The sequence below is a fragment of the Aythya ferina genome (genome assembly GCF_964211825.1).
Source record: "Aythya ferina genome assembly, chromosome: 4".
In the NCBI taxonomy this organism is placed as follows: domain Eukaryota; kingdom Metazoa; phylum Chordata; class Aves; order Anseriformes; family Anatidae; genus Aythya; species Aythya ferina.
The window spans coordinates 37,443,721-37,456,492 of NC_140300.1; the positions used below are offsets into that span (position 1 = coordinate 37,443,721).

General features: G+C 39.0%; 1 protein-coding gene across 10 annotated transcripts in view; it reads right to left on the reverse strand.

Annotated features, from left to right (window-relative positions):
* Window positions 1-12,772, reverse strand: part of LOC311436441 (uncharacterized protein) — a 289,119-nt gene that overhangs the window by 35,708 nt on the left and 240,639 nt on the right. Inside the window, exon 5 of one of the 10 annotated variants that reach the window (XR_014692853.1) lies at window positions 10,245-10,308. The exons of the other annotated variants lie outside the window; for them this stretch is intronic. The gene's annotated coding sequence lies outside the window, so the exon portion shown is untranslated. Of the gene's footprint in view, window positions 1-10,244; window positions 10,309-12,772 lie in introns of those variants that run through there. 10 annotated transcript variants of the gene reach the window in all.

The window sequence follows — 12,772 nt, forward strand, 5'->3', positions numbered from 1 at the left end:
TTAGTTATGGTATTTCCTAGTGTGTAAAAGAAAAAAAAAAAAAAAAAAAAAAAAAAATCTCTGTTGGCTATCCCTCAGTTTTTTTTCCCTAAGGTGCAGGAAAAGGAAATTGAGATGACAGTGAGTCAGTGCTCTTGAGAAGTCAAGAGCAACTTTGATTTCTCTTAGGTGCAGTCTGCTCTAGCTAATACGAAAAAAATTTCATTGCCAATTTCAGTAAAAAACATTAGTAAACCTTATATTTCTACATGTAATAAGACATGAATAGACTTCATACTTTTACACACAATTAATGCCCTTTATTTTTATTTGTAATCAGTTAACAGTCAATGACACCAGAAATATTTGGATATATATATTTTAACACCTAGAAATATTACTGGAGCAGCATCTCAAGTAAAATGAGCACAAGCTCTCCATCCTCCACAGGAATCCTGGAGGGAAGAATGCTACACCTACATACATCCAGATTTTGGATTAAGCACTCAAACAAATATAATGGAATGAAAACATGAGGGTACTATCTTTATGTAAATACAGTAGGAACTTCCACATGCAATAATGACTAAAGTCTGTTTTTCCATGTGCATCTCATGTTATATCTACACTTGTATTGACTCATTAATTTTGGCCTGAAACACACTTACTGTTACCCTTCAAGCTCAATTATAAGGATAAGATGATTACTAAGATTAAGAAATGACTGCTGTCATTTAGCTTTGGTGCAGAATCAATTTTTAAATGAAAAAGAATTACTATGCAAATTAGCACTTTCAAGGAAACATTTAACTTTCAGGTTTTCTTGCACTAATCTTCTAGTCATTAGTCATCGACCATCCTACAAACAGTAACTTTTGTAATCACAAATGCATTTGATGGATCTTAACGTATTTTGCCAAGACATTTTCCTCAGGAAAATTTTAAATTTTGAATAAATCATCACATATCCATTATCTTCAGAGAGATAACAGGAAAAAAAGGCAAACAGAATTTTGTCTATTTATTTCTGCTAACATTTCCAACTCCTGATGGCTTCTGGATAACTACTGAAGGCACTCTTAATAAGATTAGATTTTGATTTGATCTAAAGTGTTCCTTTATAATGATATTCTGAAATGATAACAGATTATTCCCCTGTAAACTGAATCACAAATCTTATCTTTTTTTTTTTTTTTTTTTTTGTGGCTTTCTTAAGAAAATCTGAAGTGCTACATGTAATGAAGAATTAAAAAAAAAAAAAAAAAAAAAAAGTGATAAATATTTGAAAGCAGTATATACAATAAAAAATGAGCACATTTGAAATGTGATAAATATGTCTACCACGAGGCCACAAAAACATGGTATGGACAACCACATGGAAGTAAATGCTATATGCTACATCTTAAGGAACTCATCTCCTGATTGTCAAAAACCCTCTTAAAACTCGTGGATACTAGCCTCTCAGCTCTTTTCACAAATTTATCCTCCAATAATATCCTCCAATATCCTCCTTTCATGGTGTCCTACAACCTTCATTAAACTACTAGGTCTCCACATTACTTATTGCGGATATTTGTTCCACAAGTATAAATAAATTGGAACAGATACCTGGGCAAAATTGTTCTGTGCTATCCAGACAACAGGCTATAGTTAAACTTCCCCATACTTAAATTTCATAGCCTGCAGATAAAGAAGACCAGCATTTAGTACAGCTATTTTCAGTTTTGTATGGGTAAATGTGGCATAAAGATGAAATGAAGAGTAAATGTATTTACTTTTTCTGATGTCACACTACATAATTTATTAGGCTGATGCTGCTCGTTACTCCATCATATTGCTCTGTGAAGTCTCTTACAATATCAAATGAAGAAAATTTATATTTAATAATTTCAGACTGAAACATTAATATTCAAATATGGTGCTATTGTGATAGGCATTTCTGTTATCTCATTCATTAGTCATTCTGGACAGTTCAGACAGGCTGTTACCTACAATAATAGGGAGCATTTTGCTTTTTAAAGATTAATTTAAACTGTATTCTGAACTGCAGCAAACTATTTATTTAAGTGTTGATTGACTGATCCTGACAAAATAGATTTATTTTTTTTTTCTAACAGAATAAGTAATGTTCATAAAGCTGTAGCCAGGAACCTTACATAAGGCAAGGTAAGTAACATATTCTGGCTCTGTGGGAGGATGACCAGCCAGGTCAAAATGTGCACTTGTCTAATAAATTTGTAATACATTTCAGAAATTTATAAAGCAGCCAGGAAAGAGGAGAACTCTTATGACTAGCTTTGACAATCTCACTTCCTTTTTCATTTTCAGCTCATATCTCCATCACTTCTCTGCATAAATCCCCTTCTGAATTTAAACTTACCACCTATTTGTTCATTCAGAGATGTCTTTCAATTTCCTTCATTGATAGTATCAGTGTATAGAGTCAAGTACAGGTGTTATATCAATCCTACATATCATTTTGCAAGCCCTCAGCAGCCACATCCAAAGTTCTACACTTGCATAGTGGAGAGTAACATTTAAAAAAAAAAATAAACTAACAAATCTCAGCTTGCTTGCTATGTCTGATTTTTCAATGGATCCTATACTTTCCCATCACAAAATAACAAAAACAAAACAAAAATTGCCAGCAAATATTCATCCATTGTTTTTCTATCTTGAACATTTTTATGCTTCCCTATTTTGAAAAAAAAAAATAATAAAAGTAAATATAAAATATTTATTCAATGAGTGTATGTGTTAATTGAAAACAATCACTTCAAGAGGAAAAAATAAGTCATAACTGCAGAAGACTAAATATGAAAACTGCATTTGTTGTAGATATACATTTAAAATAGTTTTATAGCCCCCAAAATTGTAAGGATTCTAAATATCATGTTCCTCTCAATTATTCTAGCATCATAAAAGTCTTAGCACTATTAAGAATTCCTACTAATAAACCAGCACCCAACTCACTTGGTCTGAAGTCAGTGAAACACAGTTTGAATTAGTGGCTGCATCAGAATCTGATGGGACTAAACTGGCTTGTAAAGAGTGGCTACATCCAACTCCTTCCCTTTCACTTTTCTTCTACTCAAATCTGCATCTTTTACATGCTAGAGCCCACCAAAGCTGGACCTCATGCTAAAACTGTCTACTCAACCTCCTTAAGAACTGCTTCCCAACTCACTGAAGTGTTCAGAGGAGCTTTATCTCTAAACATGGGTTTTGAAGAAACAGACATGTGCAAACTGTTCTCATTACCTGTGCATATTAACCAATAAGCTGAGCTATCAGATACTCTGCTTGTGAGAAGGAGCGAGTATGAATGTGTAATAATTATCTCCTTTGGCTCAGAGCAGTGCCATTCTTTTGTGTCTTTAAAAACTTGAGACATGTGAACTCTTCTTTAAGATGAGATCTCTTTTTATCACTGTTAGAAATGTATTTGTATAACCTTGGAGAAAATATTCATACAGTTTTTGAGGGTGCTCTGATTTTCTGTAGCACTAATGTCCGTTTACTTTTGCTTGACCCCATGGGTGCAGATGTGTACACACTTATAGAGGATGATAAAATTAAAAGGGGATGCCACTGAAAATCAAAGCCTTCTATGTGTTTGGGTTCATGCTCAGAGAAACAGCAAGAACACAAGGCTCATCCCCCTGCTGAGTATGGATATTGCAAGACTGCACATCTTTCTTGGCACTATTTTTGATAGCTCAGGAGCAACAGAGTAACAGGAGCTCTAAGTAACAGTGGCAGTGGGGAAAGAATAGAGATCTTTTTTCCAAAAAAGAAATTGGGGTCAGTGTTTCACTGCTTTTTGGAAAGATGCTTTCCTAAACAGATGACAGTTTCTTTTGCATAAGAGTTACCTCATTTCATCTGCCACCGCTGTCTCAGATTACTAGTGCAGAACCGAACCAGGCAATTGACTCCAGTTTGGGGTACTTGATCACAGATTTGCCACAATGGGCTCATTTGGGGACTGTTTCAGTTCAGCCATTCCTGACTTCCAGTACTTTCCTCTGATTCCAATAAGATTTAACCTGACCCCATGCTTGCAAGTATTCCTTTAAGGAAAAAAAAAAAAAAAAAAAAAAAAAAAAAGGAAAATTGCTTGGGTATTAAATCACAAACTGCTTGGGTATTAAATTACAAATGCTGTATATTGAAGGACACAGGTGTAATTTATTGGACAAAAACACCCTTTTAATGTTCTCAAGCAGCCTTGTGTAGTTTGCTGAACTGGTAAGAAATATCTTGACACATCTAGTCTTTCTTCTAAATGAAAGAGGAGAGGTTAGTTTCTGCCAAGAGCCCCCTGAAGCTGCTTTCAGCATGTAGAGTGAGTATGACTTTTACAATCATCTTTGGATCATGAGGCCACAGCCTGTCAGACGAAATCCTCAAAGGGATGGAATTCTGAGAGTTTTAGGATGTTTCACTCAGTATATATACATATTTATAGTGGAAACTAAAGCCTACTATTTTAATCTCAGTTCTCTACATCATCGTTTTTTAGTTTTCATTTTTCCCATAATCTGTGTTTGCTCCCAGATCCAAAGTTTGACTATGAAGGCAGGAGCACACTACTAACAATAAATCTTTCTGGCATTTATGTTTTAAGAGTAGCATCTGTAATTATATTACTCTTACTGTAAATAACATAAGCACTGATGCTTTTATGATGGAAATGAATTCAGAAGCCTGAATATTTATGAATTAGTATCTTTCCTCTAAGAGAATATGACAGTATTGAAAACATGCAATTACCCAAAATACCTATAGCAATTAAAATTGTAATTAATGACAAGCACTCTTATTAGCATAAAATAAATCAAAGATAAAATGTATAATATTATATAGATAAAATTATAATTATATATTAAAAAAAAAAAAAAAAAAAAAAAAAAAAGAAAGAAAGAAAAAGAAAAAGATAATATACCATGGTTTCTACAGTCTAAAGGAATAAAGTGCTTACAGGCGGTTAGTCTATTTGCCAACGACAGGTGGTGCAAAATACCTAGAACTTTAGTAAATCTTTCACATAGTGGGGTATGGCTATTTCCGGAGGAGGGGGTGGGGGAGAGGGAATAAAAATGTTAAGACACCATTAAACCTAAAAATATAAATTAATTTCAGGCATAAAGGAAGTTGTTTTGCCTTCTTCAGAGGCATATTATTGAGGATTATGGCATAATTCTGCTGACACTGGCAGAATCAATGCGTTATTGTGCAGTGATTCAGGAAGTTAATTTATAATGAAAAGTACATGTTTTCATTTTAACTCGTAGTTCTGAGTTGCTTACAGCTTCCTGAAAACAGAGACACATGCATCACACATCTAGACATCTCTGGCAGGTGTCCTGTCATTGCTTAAAATATTCAGTAGTATGACCAATAAAGCCTTTCCTAAAAGGATGGATACTTCTTTATGCAGTAACTCAGTAAGCTAAAATAATTATTTTCAAATGTTCCTGAAGAAATCATACAAAAATTCTTATGCTTTTTAAATTCAGATGTTCAAAACCACTATTTGTCAGCATACATTCAAAAAATTGTCTGAAAGAATTTCCCTAGAGATTTAAATGTAATGGTTTCCAGGATTTCAATAGAAGTTTCAGAAAGCTTTGAGACTGAACAAAGTTAATTGCTATCAAAATACTCGTTCAGATGTCATTACAGCTTTCCTTACAATACAGGAAATTCCATTTTTACTGTGGGGCTTCCCTGTTTAGTTACTGCAGTTTCCTACAGTTTTAAGTGTGAATCAGTTGTTTAATCATGGATTATTTGGGCACATAGTTCTTAAAGCTGGAAAAATTTAAATATCTTGGGTGTAACATGAAATTCTCTTCCGATCTCTGCAGTCTCTTATTATACTGTAAGAGTTGATTAGCAGTCCCACGCATGACTTTTAGAAAGCCACAGGAAAGTATTGACAAAGAAAGCAGCATAAGTTAGACTGGCTAGCAACTGTCTGTTGTTGCAGAATTTTCTTTGACACCAAAAGTCAACTGTATGATTCACATTCTACAGAAGAATTTTTTCTATGCAGCAATACATTTACTTTCAGTCCAAAACATGGCATATCTCTTCATGCCCTTAAATAACACTTGGATGTTGCTATTCACACTTCCCACAAAAGACCACTACATAATAAACTCTGCTTCTATTATCCATCTAATGTCATACTGTATTGGTTTCATGTTGCAAGGGTTTGGTAGCAGGGGGCTGCAGAGATGGCCTCTGTGAGAAGAGTCCAGCAGCTGCCCCATGTCAGATCAGAGCTGGCTCCAGCCGGATCCAAAAGGACCAACCACTGTCCAGAGCCAAGCCAATAAGCAATGTTGTTTCTGCCTCTGTGAAAGCAGATTTAAGATGGGGGGAAGGAATAATAACATTAATTAAATTTAAAAAATCTGAACCATAATGGCAGCTGGGAGAGCAAGGAGTGAGTGAAAACCAGCCCTGCAACCCCCAAGGTCAGTGCAGCAGAAGGTACTCCAGGCATTCAGCAGAATCACAGAATTGTCTAGGTTGGAAGAGACCTCAAGATCACCGAGTCCAAACTCTGACCTAACACTAACAAGTCCTCCACTAAACCATATCACTAAGCTCTACATCTAAACGTCTTTTTTAAAGACCTCCAGGGACGGTGACTTGGTGACTCAACCACTTCCCTGGGCAGCCCATTCCAATGCCTCACAACCCTCTCGGTAAAGAAGTTCTTCCTAACATCCAACCTAAAACTCCCCTGGTGCAACTTTAGCCCATTCCCCCTCGTCCTGTCACCAGGCACATGGGAGAATAGACCAATCCCCACCTCACTACAGCCTCCTTTAAGGTACCTGTAGAGAGCGATAAGGTTGCCCCTTAGCCTCCTCTTCTCCAAGCTGAGTAAGCCCAGCTCCCTCAGCCTCTCCTTCTAAGACTTGTTCTCCAGGCCCCTCACCAGCTTGGCTGCCCTTCTCTGGACTCTCTCAAGCACCTCAATGTCCTTCTTGTAGCGAGGGGCCCAAAACTGAACACAGTACTCGAGGTGCGGCCTCACCAGAGCCGAGTACAGGGAGACAATCACCTCCCTAGCCCTGCTGATCACACTGCTTTTTATGCAAGCCAGGATGCTGTTGGCCTTCTTGGCCACCTGAGCACACTGCTGGCTCATATTCAGCCAACTATCAACCATCACTCCCAGGTTCTTCTCTGCCTGGCAGCTCTCCAACCACTCATCATGTAGCTCTGCTTGGGGTTATTGCGCCCCAGGTGGAGGACCCAGCACTTGGCCTTGTTAACCTTCATGCAGTTGACCTCAGCCCATCGGTGCAGCCTATCCAGATCCTCCTGCAGAGCCTTCCTGCCCTCGAGCAGATCGACACATGGACCTAACTTGGTGTCATCTGCAAACTTACTGAGGGTGCACTCGATGCCCTCATCCAAATCATCGATAAAGATATTAAAGAGGGCCGGCCCCAGCACCAAGCCCTGGGGAACACCACTAGTAACCGGCCTCCAACTGGATTTGACTCCATTCACCACAACTCTTTGGGCCCGGCTATCCAGCCAGTTTTTAATCCAACAAAGCATCCACCGGTCCAAGCCACGAGCAGACAGTTTCTTGAGGAGAATGCTGTGGGAAATGGTGTCAAAAGCTTCACTGAAGTCAAGGTAGACCACATCCAGAGCCTTTCCCTCATCCACCAAGCGCATCACTTTGTCATAGAAGGAGATCAGGTTTGTCAAGCAGGACCTGCCTTTCATAAACCCATGCTGACTGGGCCTGATCGCCTGCTTGCCCTGCAAGTGCTGCGTGATGACACACAAGATAATCTGCTCCGTGAGCTTCCCTGGCACTGAGGTCAAACTGACAGGCCTATAGTTCCCCGGGTCTGCCCTCCGGCCCTTCTTGTAGGTGGGCGTCACATTTGCTAGCCGCCAGTCAACTGGGACCTCCCCCGATAGCCAGGACTGCAGATAAATGATGGTGAGCAGCTTGGCCAGCTCCTCTGCCAGTTCTCTCAGTACCCTCGGGTGGATCCTGTCTGGCCCCATCGACTTGCACACATCCAAGTGCCATAGCAGGTCGACAACCATTTCCTCATGGATAGTGAAGGCCACATTCTGCTCCCCATCCCCTTCCACCAGCTCAGGGTACTGGGTATCCAGAGAACAACCAGTATTGCCGCTAAAGACTGAGGCAAAGAAGGCATTGAGCACCTCCACCTTTTCCTCATCTTTTGTAACTAGGTTTCCCCCCGCACCCAGTAAAGGATGGAGATTCTCCTTAGTCCTCTGTTTTGCACTGTTGTATTTGTAAAAAGATTTTTTGTTGTCTTTAATGGCAGTATCCAGACTGAGCTCCAGATGAGCTTTGGCCTTTCTAATTTTGTCCCTGGAAGTTCTCCTGTGGCTTGTAGAGAGGCCCCTGGTGGAGCAGGCTGTCCCCCTGCAGCCCATGGGTCCCACACGGAGCAGATCTCCATGCTGCAGCCCATGGAGGAGCCCCCAGTGGAGCAGGTGGATGTGGCCTGGAGGAGGCTGTGGCCCATGGAGAGCCCCCGCAGGAGCAGGCCCTGGGCCAGAGCTGCAGCCCATGGAGAGAAGCCCACACAGGAGCAGGGGTCTGGGGAGAGCTGCTGCCTGTGGGGGACCGTTGCTGGAGCAGTTTGCTCCTGGGGGTTGGATGGGCCCCGTGGTACAGAGCCCTGTGGGAGCAGTTCTTGAAGAGCCGCGGCCTGTGGGCAGCCCCTGTAGGATCAGTTCAGGAAGGACAGTATCCCACGGGAGGGACCCCACATGGAGCCAAGGCAGAGAGCGACCGTGAAGACAGGAGACAAAGCATTAGGGACTTACTGCAGCCCCCATTCCCTGTTCCCCTGTACTGCTCAGGGGGAGGATGGGGGGAATGTGGTTTTAGGTTTTTTACAACAAACATTTTAGGAATGTTTGTTTGTTTGCTTGTTTTTTGTTTTTGTTTCTCACTTCTCTAGCTGGTTAACAATAGGGAATAAATTACATTAATCTGCCTATGCTGACTCTGTTTTGCCCCTCATGATAATTGTAGAGTGATCTTGCTATCCTTATCTCATCCCTTGAGCCCTTTTCATTGTATTTTCTCTCTCTTTCCCCTTGAGGAAGGGGAGCGAGAGTGCAATTGTGGTGGAGCTCAGCTGCCCAGCTGAGAAAAATCACAACACATGCATAGAGATAACAGGAAGACATGGAAAACATGGAGACATGGAGAGTTCACTGCATTTAACACTGGAGAGCTGCAACGTATTTATCTCATTAACTTATTGGGAAAAATAATAATAATAACAATACAGTAAAGAGTTTAGTGCCATTAAAATTGTGTAAGTTATTGTATCATACTTAAACTGAGTAAACAAACATCCTCTGATCAACATCACACTTTTAGGCATACGTGAACCAAGAGTTAGGTTGACAAAGATTCTTGAAGCTGAGTTTTGTGAAACCAGTGAAATAGGAATCTGACCTCATACACCAGAATCCACAGTCCTGAATGAAATGCCTAGTCCATGTCCACAGCCTTGGGCAAGATTTAGGAACCTCTGAGCAGAGTTCAAGAAAAGCAACATGTTGAGTGGAGTAATCACCAGAAAGAAAAAAAATGATGTCAAGAATGAGTCCAACGACACTGTTTTACCTATAAACCATCTCTGGATTTGGGGTAGGAAATCTAGATGTTAATTTCCTCATGTTTTCTACTTAAGTGAGTGCCTATACTGACTAGCAGGTGTCTGGTTCAGAAGCTGAAACAGACTGACAACAGCAACATCCTCAGGGGCTCCAGGTTTGTATATGTGGGGCACACCAAATATCAAACTAACCTGGAGAAAAGCAGCATACTTCTTTATACAAGGTTTTATAAATAGTAAATCTAAAATATTCTTAGAGACCTTAAACATTAATCTTTATCTTTCCTGAGCATTTCCTATACTGACTTTAGATAAAATTCAAATAATCACACCATCCTTAAGATGCACTGAATAATAAAGCCAAGTACATCTTTAAGACTGCCAAGAACTCCAAGCACCTGCATAACTCTCAGCTGACAGCAGCCTGTCAGATGCCATGAAATGCACTAAGAGCACAGAAAAATAAATACACACACACACACAAAAAAAAAAAAAAAAAAAAACCAAACAAAAAAAACCAGCAGTTCCTCATGTCTTCTGCATTCTGTATTCTGTGTCCATACACAAACATTACATACTGCTACAGTGATTCAAAATCCACTTACACAGTTTTGTGGTCTTCATCCAGCAACTTATCCTCTGCCCAGAAAATGCAAAATCAAGTAGGCTAGTTGACAAAATGAAAGGAATATCATTTAATAAACCAAATAACCAAATCAGGAAACTTACCTAAATTATATCTTGCAGCAGGTATTAAAAGCTAGGGTTTAGATTTTAATTCAGATAAAAGCACTTAAAATAATTTTCAGAGAAAATTAATTTTGATAAGGGAAATTACTGTCTTAAAATTTGTTCTTGCCACATTACTTCTTTTTCAAACTAGTATTAAATCACAGGTGGATAATAAATTTCCTACAAGTAAGTTAAAAAGTTATAAAATATTTTCAGATAACTGTAACGGAAGGCATTTTGCAGATTATGCTACAAGGAATTCATTAAGTATCTGAATGTTTCTGATAACCAATCTCTCAAATACCTTGGTAATTCACTTAAGTCTGGACTTTTGTTTATATAAAAATTTAATCTGTTTCTTCTTGAAAGATATTTTTCTTTATAAACCAGAATAAAATGAATGTTATATTTCATTTTTGCTAGCTTTTCAATATGATTGATGCAGACCTTTAATGCATTAATTTTACAACATGAATTCATATTCAAATAGATAGTCTTGTTAAGAAAGATGAACAGCACCAAAAAGGCAAGATGTGAGTTACCCCTTTCTTCCTCTTCTCATCAAGAAACAGTCCATGGAAATTATTAGCACATGTAGTTTCTGAATGTCTAGTTCAGGTAGTTACAAGGTAAACTTCAGACAGAATTGGAAAAAGTAGTCGGAGGAAAAAAAAAAAAATCCAATAACTAGTTTATAAAGCATGAAGGATCAATGACAAATTTTCCTTCCCTTTAAAGAAATTATTGTTGATTTATCCTGTGTATTCATAATATTGTAAAACCAGTAAACATGCTTTACCTATTCTGCTGAACAGGCTGTAATGTATTATGCAGGTCTCAGCCTTATATTGGCATTTACAGTTTATAGGCACAAGGCATGCACATATCCTTACAAGTCGCTCACTAGAACAGGCTCCCCAGGGACGTAGTCATGGCACCAAGCCTGTCAGAGTTTAAGAAGCGTTGAGACTATGCTCTTAGTCATATGGTCTGAATTTTTGGGTAGACCTGTTTGGAGCCAGGAGTTGGACACCTGATCCTTGTGCATTCCTTCCAACTCAGGATATTCTATGATTCTAAGTCCTAACTAAACACCAGTTGGGCAGGAGCTTACATCTGGGACAAATGCACTTGAACAGCAACTTTTCTATGTGTAATGTGGATTAACCTAACCTAACCCCCATCCCCCCCAGCCTGTGTTCATAATCCCACAACCTACCATCTGAGGATGGAACACATGTGATTTAGGTCTAGAAAAATGCTGTTGTGGGGAGGGCCACATGCTGAACCATCAGTTTGCAAAAGCATGGCAACATTTGCCACTGAACAGTTGCCGTACAATTAGTACGCACTCATTATTACCCACATCTTGACTTCTTATTTTATCAAGAGAAAGGAGAGAACACCTGCATGCTGCGAAGAGCCACAGCACTGTAAAACACAGTTTCTGTGGAGCCCTACGGATATCTGCACAGCAAGAAGTGCATTCTCAACACTCCAGCTGGACTCCTGGTTGGCATGTAATATGCAGTTTAAGGACCACATTCTCAATTGGCACAGGTCCAACTAAATTCAGTTGAGCTGTGCTTTAGTGCACCAGCTGACAATCTGAACCAACGCATCTGATAGGCAGCAAAAACCTGGTCATTTGGCTGGATAAAATGCATTTGTCCCTAAAGAATGCTATCTTGAAACATCATAGTCTTGGTGCTATTGCTACCTTTCTTCTTACACATTTGGTAAAATAACATAGTGTTCTTGCATCTAGCCTTGGTTAAAGTGAAGCTACAGGCTTGATGGTTATTGAACACAGACATAGCAGCTGCCAGAGTTTTGTGTAAACAGTATGCAAGGCAACACTTTTTTCCAGGGATCCCAATGAAATGTTCTGCCAGATCATCATTAGAAAACAGGCTGCTCTCAAGAACTGACTCTATTCAAAGTCTGAAATAGACAGACCAAGAATTTTATCATGCTCCCATCCCTATGCACATCGATTCTGTACCAAACATTGCACTATCCCAACCAATAGGCCAACAGGGCATCTGGCCAAAAAGCAAAAAACAATTCCCATATTATTTGAGGATAGAGCAACAGGGCCTCTGAAGTCTTTAGCTAAGAATACCACTTAAGAGGAAGCACTTAAAAAGTATGACAATATAACTGAACTGATTATAGTAGGACTACTAGGGTCATTATAGAATCAGGTCTTAATACAGTGTATCTGAAAATCCATTTCTGTAATTTCTCAGAATGAATCTACTGCTCAAGTTAAAGTTAAATATATATATATATATATATATGCAAAAGAATAAGTGAATCTGATTTTCTCTTTCAGCTGAAATCTTCATCTTTTAAACAACTGTTATATTTTCAACTTTCCTTCCCATTCTCCTGGC